Below are 12,333 nucleotides of genomic sequence, written 5' to 3'. Positions count from 1 at the left end.
TACACTAATGAAATAAAACACAATATCATCGTCTAATCCAAACATATTCTTATTTTTTACAAGAAAACTTATACTAAATTTTTAAACAAAAGTTCAAAATGAAAAAAAAAACAAACAAACAAACAAGTAATTCAGGGAGAACCCCGTTTTACCAACTGAACAGAAACTCATCTTAGAACTGCATTATTTGGAGTGATTAGGAAGCCAACATATATATGTATATATATGCAAATTCATACATCTAGTAAAGCTTGAAACCGTTGAGCAAGTAAAAGCTCAATTTGGAGCTCGAAAAACCAATCACTTTCCCCTAAGTTAGGGATTAGTTCATCATTCGAGGTAAAAACAACTGAAACCCGTGTAGATTGTTCAATGGCAAACCTCAATTAAGAGTCAAATGACAGGGGCTCGGCTCAGAGGACTTAAAAAACAATGACATACATATGCAAGTATTCTATTTTCTGAGAAATTAGAGTTCTTCAATTTCTACAAATGAACAACACATATCAGTGCATGGATTTTTGTAATCAGCAGGGTTCTCCCACAATGAAGGATGCATCACTGCACATTTTTACTTTTACCAGTTGGCAGAGAATAACTTGAACTTGAATCGCCAGAGCAATTTGGATAAACTATTGACTGTTAACTCGTAATCTTTCAGAAAACAAACTTGTCAAGTTGACAACATTTTACAGAAAGAATGCTACATCACAGCTATATAGCTACCTGTTCCATCTTGTATAATTAGGTTCCGACTTTCGGAATCTTTACATAAAACCAGACAGCTTTGCAGGAGAGGCAAAAATCAGAAATTAGTGAAATTCCCAAAATTGTCGATTTGTTGATACAAAAAATTCTGGGATTTCAGTCCTTTGAATGAGGAAAAACTTACCGATCTACTCATTTCATTGAATTGTGGTGCAACTCCCTCTTGCATTTGATATACTTACGAAATAGAAAAATTGTTAGGCATTCACACTCACCACCAGCTGATGGGACAGTTAGCTCAAAATGTATGATGTTTGAGTTGGAGGGAAATCTCGTCGGTGCTTGTGAGATAGTTGAGCTGTATGACCAGAGTGCCACATTGAGTGTTTACTATGCTTCAGCTCCTTCACTGCCGCTAACAAGGCCGTAAATGTCACTGCAGATTGCCACAGTGCTTGAAGACACAGCCAAAAATATCATAATCCATGAGACTACTCTGTCATTTTTTGTTGCAACTCCACGTGTATCCCTGCATAGTAAAATACATTGGAGATCAATATAATTGCAGTCCACAAATCATTGATACAACTTGGAGTTGACTTTGGAGCCTTTCATGCTCATTCAAAAATTACGAGAGAATAATGTGCATTTTGTGTAACTGCTATGATATAAAATGTGAATGATCTGGAACGACATGCAGTCATCCTACTTTTGCTAAATTCGTCCTTGCCTAAGACAATAATGACTAAATTGAAACTAAAATTGTTGGGCATGAATTCAACTAAATCAATTTATGTTGGCCGTGGGCTTTTCATCATTTGAACAGAAAAAACTGAAACTAGAAGGAAATGCTCCATCACTTCCAATGCAACTTGGAGGAGCAGTCCTATGTTTCTGACTTTCAAATCTTGTAACATTCATTTGATGGGGTGGATTTCTTTAGACATTCAGAAGGCGTTGTCCATTTTACTCTGGCATGACTTCATATCCAGGAAGCTCAACAGCCAAAATATGGCTACACCTTTTACAACATTAGAGTTATTTGAATCATGCAAACAACCATTATGCACTTTCTTCGCACTTAAACTGTGTACGAATTCAAGCTCCACACACCTGAGGGCAATTGCAGCTGGGAAAATGAAGCCGACAGATACAGTAGCTGTTGCACCAGTAAATTGGAAAGCATCCCATATACTAGGCACAAAATTTGCTCCCAAGAAGATGAAACCCATGAGAGCTGTTGTTAGTGCATAAAATCTCCGATCATCATAGGCAATAGGTATTGCATATGGGAAAAAGATACCGTCAACATTAAGGCGAAGGGAGTAGAACACGATTGGAAATACAAGCATCAAATGGATGGCATAGCTTACTCTCACAATGTCATTAAGCAATGAGCTAAATGGGATGCCAAGTTCTCCATCGAAATTGGCCAGAACATCATCCATTGTTTGATTACCAAAGAGGAGAAATCCAAAGAAGCTAGTTGCCACATATACAGAAGTACACAAAGTGATTGAGGTCCGGACTATGGATTTCATTTGCGAGGGGTCTTTCAACTCATTCTCTATGGGGTGAACTATGAGGCAAGTTAAACAAAAATGAAAAATCAAGTCGGAGAAGAAATAAGAAATTGCATAAATATAACAATTTAGACATAACTCAAGAGTACTTTGATATTGGCAACCACTACTTGGCCCTTCCAATCATCAATGAAATATGTACAGATTCATGTAGGTTGAAGATGATAATAGTTGTACATTGTTTTCTTTTATTTTTGTTTTTATTATACAAGAAGTCATTACAAGAATGTTATGATAAAAGTAGAGTACATTCTTAACAACATTCCAATATTTCCATATATAATGTTATAACATCTTCCCGAATATGAAAATTATCCTGAACTGTGCAATATTACAACTAATTGAACATTCTAGCCAATTTCAGATAAAAGAATAGAGAAATGCATCCCTTAGAGTATCAACTCTTTCATCAAACATTGTTAGACAAAATGAACAATTGTATACAAGACAGGTGAGTCCAATATATGAAGCAACAGAGTTTCGGCTTCAACCATATATCGGCATTTAAGGCTTTTTTGCTGTTAACCAAACAAGTAACTAGAGAAGTACGATTTAGGAGTTTCAAGCAAACTTACTATTATGGTGACAAATATAGGCAGTGACCAGTATAGGAACAGTTGTGAAAAGTTTCCAGAAAGACGCTTGACTGTCAAGGTCAGGCAGCAACTTAGGCATTCCGATGCTTCCACTTATCAACTTGGCAATTGCTATTCCAGCTATGATCACCACGAACACAACAGCCAATATGACTGACAGTGCTGAAGTGTACCGCAAAGAATCTGGCACCTCAAACATTAAAAAGATTACCTATAGCATCCTCTTACCTTTCAGATGTACAAAAAATAGAAAAGCTGACTATTTTAACTAAAAAAGCATGAAAGGAGAGACATTATGAAAGCATCAACAGAAAGAGCTGTGGATTTAATACCAAGGATGAGAAGAGAATAGCATAACATATGTTTAATAGAGTTCATCCTAGTTATAATTACCGCATAAAGCAGTCCCGTTCAATCAAATAAGCAAGACTAAAGTATATTCTCTAAAAAATGGCTTGCCGGTATATCTTGATTTGGACTGCCCAAAATAAATTCTAATGCCAATCAATAAAGAGAATGAATATCTGGATGCTTAGGAAAGTAAATTGTCCAAAATTGCACATGCAAGCAAACAAGTGGATCCATCCGCTCAATCCTAAAATAAATAGTGCTGCATATCAGAAGAATAAAATGCTGCTCAGAGAAAAGTGACAAATATAATGGCAAGTTAGCAAGTTTTCTACATCTTATAAAGCAGTCATTCCTTTCACCTCTCTCACTAGAGTAATGGAATCTCATTAAACATCATTTTCCATTCTAAAAAATGCTAACTTCGCTCTCTGAGAAAAGTGACAAAAATATAATGGCAAGTTAGCAAGTTTTCTACATCTTATAAAGCAGTCATTTCTTTAACCTTTCTCACTCGAGTAATGGGATTTCATTAAACATCATTTTGAAAAGACAAAGGCAGTCACCTTCTGTAACTTTTAGCATAAGGTTCAATCCTCCACAGGTGCCCGCGCACACGTAGATACAGAGATAATGGAACTATTTCTTGTGGATTGAATTTGAAACGAACAAAGGATAACAGTTTCTTGTAGATTGAATTTGGTTGATCTCCCTATGAGAATCTGTCCCCCTGGGTTCACAATTGCCTTATAAATTCTGGATACTTCACGTTACTAAACAGTATAAACTTAAAAGACTAAACCTGTTAGACTAAGCAAATCATAATCTTTGGTTATATTGTCATTGCCTATCTCTTGGTATACTTTGAGGGGCACTTGGTAGAGAAAATTTCCCACAGCAATCCAAAAACACGAAAAATCTTGTCTTCATCGGAGATGATTTATTTCAAGAACAATCTTGATTATATATAGAAAATCTCAAGAGAGGTGGAGTTGGTTGAATAAGAGATGCATTTGCTCACCGACACGCTTGAACGAAATTAGCGGTGCAAAAATGAAGATGGTCGTGAGTAGCAGTATGGAAGAACGTGTAGTCCACCAGTGAAGACCAAACCATTCTTCCATCACACCAGTGTGGTGCACCCCCTGTGACCATGTCTCCGATAGCACATCACCTGGAAAAATCAAATAGACAAAACCAACATGGTACGATCAACCAATAAATCAAATGCCGACAATCCAAATAATGGTGAATTAAAGAATTAGAGCCAGGGAGGCCACACATTATCCACTTGCCCAAATTATAGTACTGAATTATGAGAGGCTCTAATTTTAGTAATCAAAACACAACTATCGGCTGAGTTGTCACGCGTGGCCTTGCTTTCCAGCCACCCAATGTCAAAACCACCAAAAAGATAAAGATAATTGTTGCTTATTTACGAAGAAAAAAACCTATCTTCATCCCACCAGAAACGGGACTACTCAAATCGCAGATGGAATCCATGTCATAGCCTAAATGCTGCAAAACTGAATTGGTTTCCCTCAAATCATAATCACATATACATATGATTAAAAATTACTGATAGCCGAGATCAGAAAAAAAAAAGAAAAGAAAAGAATTCTGATATTTCAAACGAGATTTAACTAAATTATTAATAAAACAGGATTAAAGAGCTATACCAATAATAATCATGTAAACTACAAGCATGCCGACATTATTCATCACGATACACATCTGCAGAATATTCCGGCCGGCTCCGGAAAAGGCGTCCGCCCCGTCAGCATTCCGGCCAACAAGATCGTGATCAGGCCTGGAATCGCGCCGAGTTGCTTGAGCGTGGCAGGGAGGGCCATGATCCCCGCACCGACTATGGTGGTGGAGAGGTTGAACACCGCACCGGTGAACGATGCACCGTCGAACTCTCCGCCAGCACCGCCACGGTCCTTGGGGAGAAGTGGGGTCGCCCTCTGGCTCCGCCTGTACTTGGGGTCCGAGTAGGGCATTTTTTCGGTTTCGGATTTAGCAGAATGAATCAATGAAATGGGATTTGATATAGAGGAAAAGCTTTGGCCGTATGAAGGGAAATATATGTATTTATTAGAGCGGTGCAGGCGATTTTACGCGGGAACAAAACAATTCTACTATGTAAACAACCAATAATCTGCGGACACGTAGGACATAGGTCGATCCGTTGGGTAGAAATCCTTAATGCAAACCTTATGAAGGTCTTACAAACTACAAAGCCACGCAAATGTTACGGGCCTCAAGAGGGGCTAACCCAAATTTGAATCAGGAGGAGCCCAGCAGCCTATGAAGGTTTTCAATTGGATCCAACAAGGTTAAAGGGAGTACTGGGCCGAGCAGCCCGATGTTGAGATAATCAAGCAGAATTACTTCCAGGCTTGATAAGTTACTTAGATTATTACTAAGTAAAAAATTGGTGATAGTAGGGAGGGCAAAAGTTGTTAGAAATATTGGATGGTAGGAACACTTGTTTATTACCTTATGGATAGTTAAATGAACTTAAACATATTTTAATGTAATCATTCAAGGTATATATAGGTGTATTAGTTATTTGGAATAATTAATGAATAAATACACAAAAATCATTCCAAATAACTAATACATGTACTAAATTCCAAGTGCATAGGAGATACTTCTATCATATACTGACAGGAGATGGATTCTCTTCTTGGAACTCACCGTCCTCACTACATACTCCGACTACACTGGATAAAGCTTATGATGATCGTATCTATGACATAATTACTCTCGTACAGGCCCAAAATAGAGTCATCGTATGCATGTGACTGCCGTGATTCTTCAAGTTTCAAGATTACTCCCGTACTATCGGAGCTGAAAATTTGAGTCATACCGACCAAACCTTCAAAGCTTCCATATGACGATCCCCACGAGTTAGTTCAGTCAATTCGACACCTAGCCAATTGACTCATTAAGATCTCATAGACGTCCCACGTCTGGCAGCAATGAAACACGGCACTCATCAAGTGAATGCGACTATTAATGCAAGTCTCCATAGGACACTCGATGCCCATTCTCGAGGTCCTCGACTTAGAACATTTCAGACCCAACCCTTGACTGCTGATTTCATAAGCACCATCTAATGCGCAGTCCAACTGTTGCATGGTTGTTAAAGTGGTTCGTGGGCTTTATTGTGATATTTAAAATAAATGCAAAGATATATATAATGAACACAATAAATGAAATTCCAATAGCGAATACTCATTTTATTCACTGAATAATATTACATGGAATCAAGTATCGTGAGAATGGATTATAAGTATGCCAATCTAATTGGCTTTCAGATCACCTATTCTAATAATCTCCCACTTGACCTAAAGCCAATCACCCATCGACCTCAAACCAATCTTATCTATGTCGAGTATGGGCAATTTGCAACATCGGTTAGTAAGTGGACTCAGTCCATCCTGACGTTACCTCTACTCACCGTCTCTCTAAGTACATGGTAGCGTCTAAGAATATGTTTGGAACGATAATGAGAACTCGTTCCTTTGCTTGTATTATCGCTCTATTGCTATCACAGAAGATAACTACGGGCTTAGCAATGCTAGGTACCACACCCAACTCTTGGATATAGTTTTTTTTCCAAACCGTTTCCTTAGCTGCTTCTGAAGCTGCTATGTATTCAGTTTCCGTCGTGAAATCCGCTGTGGTATCCTGCTTAGAACTTTTTCAAGCAACCACACCACCATTTAGCTTGAATACAAAACCTGATTGAGACTTGACACCATCATCGTCCGATAGGAAGCTAGCCTCGCTATAGCCTTAGAGTATCAATTCTCCAAAACTGTAAATCAAGAACATATATTTAGTCCTCTTCGAGTACTTAAGTATAGTCTTGATTGCGGTCCAGTGAGCCTCGACGGTGCATGCCTGATATCTGCTTATCACACTCAAAACATATGTGACATTGGGCCTGGTGCACTGGACAATATATTGAATGCTTCCTACAACTGAACATAGAGGATGTCCGATATCCTTTTAAGTTCCTCATCAATCTTGGGAGACTGCTTCTTAGACATCTTAATCCCATGTCTAATGGAAAGGAATACATAGTATCTTAATCCTTGTTTTGAGTTCTCCATCTTGAATCTCTTCAAGACTTTCTCCATGTACGAGGATTGGGTCAACCTTAACATCCTTCTATATATATCCCTATAGATCATGATGCCAAAGATGTAAGATGCTGCACCCATATCCTTCATCAAAAATTATGTGGACATCCATACTTTAATGTTATCCAACATCTTGACATCATTCCCAATGAGCAAGATGTCGTCTACATAAAGCACAAGGTATGTAACTGTGCTCCCACTAATCTTCTTGTATACACAAGGATCGAATTCGTTATTGATGAAATCATAATCCCATATAACTTCATCAAAACGCGTGCTCTAGCTTCGTGAAACTTGTTTGAGGCCATAGATGGACCTTTGGTACGATAGAGCTTCTATTCTTCTCCAACAGAAGTGAAACCCTTCAGCTGATCCATGTAGATCTCGTCCTCAACGAAACCATTGAGAAAGGTCATTTTCACGTCCATCTTCCATATTTCGTAATCATACCATGCTGTTGTGGCAAGTAGAATTCGAATGGACTTGGCCATGGCTATGGGCGAATAGATTTCCTCAAAATCAACCCTAGGTCGTTGAGTGTATCCTTTTTCCACGAGCCTAACCTTGAAGGCTGTAACCTTCCCGTTAGCTCCAAGCTTACGTTTGTAGACCCATTTGCACCCAACAGGTTTAACACCTTTACGTGGGTCTATGAGGGTCCAAACTGGATTTGAACCCATTAAGTCCATTTTGGATCTCATGACCTCAAGCCAGTTATCTGAATTGATGTCTGACATCGCTTCACCGTATGTCTTTGGATCATTTTCCGATTGACTAGTCAGTCCCAAGAATCCGTACCTATTGGGCGGTCGTGATTCCCTGGTCTACCTACGGAGGACTGGAACACTATCAGTGAAAACTATTGGCTCAAATGATGTTCCTTCATTCTACTGAGGTGTCTCACTTATTTTCTCAAGTATCACTTCATCGCTTCTGCCATCCATAGGAAAACCCTTTTCCAGAACACTGCGTTTCTTGAGACAAAAACCTTTTGCTTAGACGGATCGTAGAAGTAGTATCCCACAGTTTTTTTTGGATATCCGAAAAACCTACACAGACTAGATCTTGAATCTAGTTTGTCTCCCACTAGCCTTTTGACGTATGCAGGACTACACCATACTCTCAAGTACTTGTAACACGCAGGCTTGCCATGCCATATCTTATATGGTGTTTGGGGCACCGTCTTAGATGGCGCCATGTTAAGTAATTTGGCAGCCGTCTTAAGAGCGTGACCCGAAAAGAGGGGGGTAATTCTATAAAACTCATCATGGATCGAACCATATCCAATAGGGTTCGATTCCTCCTTTTAACCACGCCATTAAGTTGTGGCGTTCTGGGGGAGTCCATTCAGAGAGAATTATATTCTCTTTTAAGTAATCAATGAATTCACCACTTAAATACTCTCCACCTCAGACTAACTGAAAGGTTTTAATTTTACGGCTAGTTTGATTCTCGACTTCATGTCTGTATTCCTTGAACCTTCTAAAGGCCTCAGACTTGTACCTCATAGGTAAACATAACCATACCGTGAGTGATCATCGGTGAAGTTTATGAAGTACGAGTATCCTCCTCTAACCGGAGTATATAATGGTCCACAAATGTCCGTATGAATCAAATCAAAAAGGCGTTGGCAAGCACACTTTGTCCAATAAAAGGCTTCTTGGTCATTTTCTCCTTTTAGACAAGATTCCAAAGTTGGTAGATTGTCCAAATCGTCTACCCTAGAGTTTGTGAATTTACCAACTTCCTCATCCTATCTTTTGGGATATGGCTTAGCCTTACATACCATAACTGTGCGTTCTCATGATTATCTAATTTTCGTTTGCATTGGGCAGTCATAATCCAATTAGAGTGTTATAGAATATAAAGACCATTTACTAATGTACCAAGCAGATGAGGGTTATTACCAATCATCAAATAAAAACTATTTTTATTGATTGCAAATTTATAATCATCATTGTCTAAAACAGGAATGAAAATAATATTCTTGATCATGCCCGATAGATAATAATATTCTTTTAATTTTATTTGAATATGATCACTAATAAATAAGTTGAGAAATCCCACGGCTTCCGCAATGACGACCGTCCTATCGCGTAGCCTTAGAATCATCTCGTCCTTACTTATTCTTCTGCTTCTTTCCAACACCTGCAAGTTATTGCAGATGTAAGCTCCACAGCCGATATCCAATACCTAAGAAGCAGAATTAGTTATCATATTCACTTCAATCACAAGCATACTTGGATTGGAGAGGAATTATGCGCACCCTCTCTTCTAATGCCCCTTTTCTTGGCAATGCATGGATACATCATTTGCCTTCGACCTCTGAGAATCGCCAACTTTTCCTTTCCATTTTCCCATTTCCACTAGAGTAGTAGGGCGCTCGGAGCACTAGCAGTGGCTGCGATAGCTTTTCCCTTGCTTTTCTTCCTCTTCCAACGTCCGGCTCTTGCCTTTTGCTTTGGAGGTTGAAGTCTCTCCTACTAGTACCACCGGCATAGACTTGTGGGTCATGAGAAACATATTAATTAACTTATAAATAAACTTCTCAAGTCCGTTCATGTTGTAGTTAATAATAAACGGGTTGTAGGACGGAAGAAGTGACTGAAGGATCATATCAATGTACGTGTCATTGTCAAGGCCAGCTTTGAGGTCTTGAGTTTCTCCACTAGGGATAGCAATACTTTTGTGGCGGCATATCTAATATGCCCATCAGGAACCGCATAAACTTCCTTCATGCGGAGCATTATCGAGGGAACATCATCCCATGTATCATATTTCTTTTGGATGTCATTGGACATCGAAGCCAATATGATACTGTGGACCTTGCAGTCAATCCACTTCTTGAACGTGACACGTACTTCTGGCGAGGACCCTTTTGGCAAGGCCATTGGAAATGGCTTGTCCAAGACATAGCCTTAGTTCTCGAAATCTAGGACAATCCTCAAATTTCGCAGCCAATCGTTATAGTTCGTGCCATTAAATTTGTTAGTCTCCATTATCATGGTTAAAGGGTTTTTAGACATTTTCTAGAAAATATAAAAAATAAACAGAAATCAGCGAATGATTGTAATATTATGAATTATGCTTAAAGACTTGGTCTTTAGTTTTTAACCCTCCCACTATTTATACGAAAGCGCACTACTCTCAAGTGGGGTTTCGGGAATAAAGTTTTCTAGTAGGCTTGGAATCCACAAGCGAATTTGTCATGCCCCCCGATTCACATGGCAAAAGCCTCATGTGAGGTATCCAATACCATTCTCATTCTATGAGATTTTCAAGATCTTTTACCTCACCTCTTCACATGATTCCGAGAACTCCAAGAGAATTATGTTACTCGATGTTAGGCCCGACCCATCAACCAAATCACATTTCATTCATCGCCCCCACAACTCGTGGGACAGGAAAACGGTGAATATATTTCTTTGTTCACAACAATGGTGCAGCTTTCCTCTATCCAAAATGTACGACGACTCATGAGGCCACGATTAGGTATCGTAGCTTCCTCACCACATTGCTGTGGATGGAAGACTTGGATAGATCAAAACCATTTTGATCCAAGAGCCTAATATTTGACTTGGTCCAACCAAGTGAGAGTTATTATTGTGTTTTAGACCGAGACCTCATTACATGATAGCACTGCATACATAAATATTAAATATTTATAATATGAAGTAAATGCATTGCATGCAATGAAACCTAGTATACCCCTGTTGGATGATCACGAGCCCAACCTATGTGACCCACTAAGCCCGCTGCGAGTTTAAGAATTGTGTAAGGTGGCCCTATGCTATTACAATAGTGATGTACCCATCAACATATAAATGGGCCTTCAAACTCCTTCCTTCTTCGCGGGCCTTCATCTCCATGGGCTTGCTTTTACATAGAAATTGTAAAACCTCACCAAAAAAACTATGCTACTCTCATTACAATAGAAATAAGAAACTCCGATCAGAATTCGGGGAGTACATATGGGGGAGGAGAGCAAGTCCTATTATTATGAGGCATAAAACGAGAGAGAGAGAGAGAGAGAGAGAGAGAGAGGAGAAAATAAATCACAAGGGCACACGGACGCACCCAACAAAATGAAAAGTCATTCATGCGGTCTAGGGCTCCGTGGTCACCCATTCAAATTCAACTAGCACATAATAACAATTAATCATGCTAGATAAGAAAATGAACATCCCAAGAAAAACAACGTGATATCCAATACCACGACAAACAATTATATGCAAAAAATAATAAGTTTAAAATTTGCAATTTAAAAGGATGATAATGTTCCGTGCATTCAATGTACGCAAACCAACCAAATTAATTAAAGCAATTTAATTCTTGAAAAAATCCACTTTTATCTAAAATTACATTAGCAAAATTTAATATCTTTCTGAAAATGTGCAGAAAATAGAAAATTTAGTTTTTTAAAAGAAACAGCGAAAAACGGCCCAACCGTCGGCATTAGTGATAGCAGCAGCCCAGCGGCCGCACTGCCTACACGCAGCGCATGCGCGCAGACCACCACCGCGGCATCCACTGCCTGCGCAAGCGGGCTCCCGCCCCTTCGGCCCGGAGAGCCCGCACGTGCCCAACCGCATGCACGCTGTGCACTGCTGGTCGCAATGCAGTGCTATAGTATCAATTTTTTTTTTATTTATACATATTAAACTGAATGTAAAAGCAAGAATTTTACCAAAAAAATCAATTTTCTAAAATACTTAAATCAACCAAAAATCACAAAAATTAAATAATTTAATTTTTTCATATAATCATTCAAGAATAAGCAAAATAAATATCATGCTTCAAAAGCAATGGGATCACGTGCTCTGATACCATTTGAAAACAATAAAAATGCGAGTGGATCGGCCGGGAACGCACAAGCGGAAGCGCATAAATAAAAATACGTAAATTAAAAATCAAAATAAATAAAACCATCATTCCAAGGGG

General features: G+C 38.9%; 1 pseudogene; it reads right to left on the bottom strand.

The window, feature by feature from the left end:
- LOC105162215 lies at positions 623-5,322 on the bottom strand (annotated as a pseudogene).

This window comes from Sesamum indicum, linkage group LG5, assembly GCF_000512975.1.
Source record: "Sesamum indicum cultivar Zhongzhi No. 13 linkage group LG5, S_indicum_v1.0, whole genome shotgun sequence".
In the NCBI taxonomy this organism is placed as follows: domain Eukaryota; kingdom Viridiplantae; phylum Streptophyta; class Magnoliopsida; order Lamiales; family Pedaliaceae; genus Sesamum; species Sesamum indicum.
Note: the sequence above shows the minus strand (reverse complement) of the source record. Positions and strands in the feature narration are given on the sequence as shown.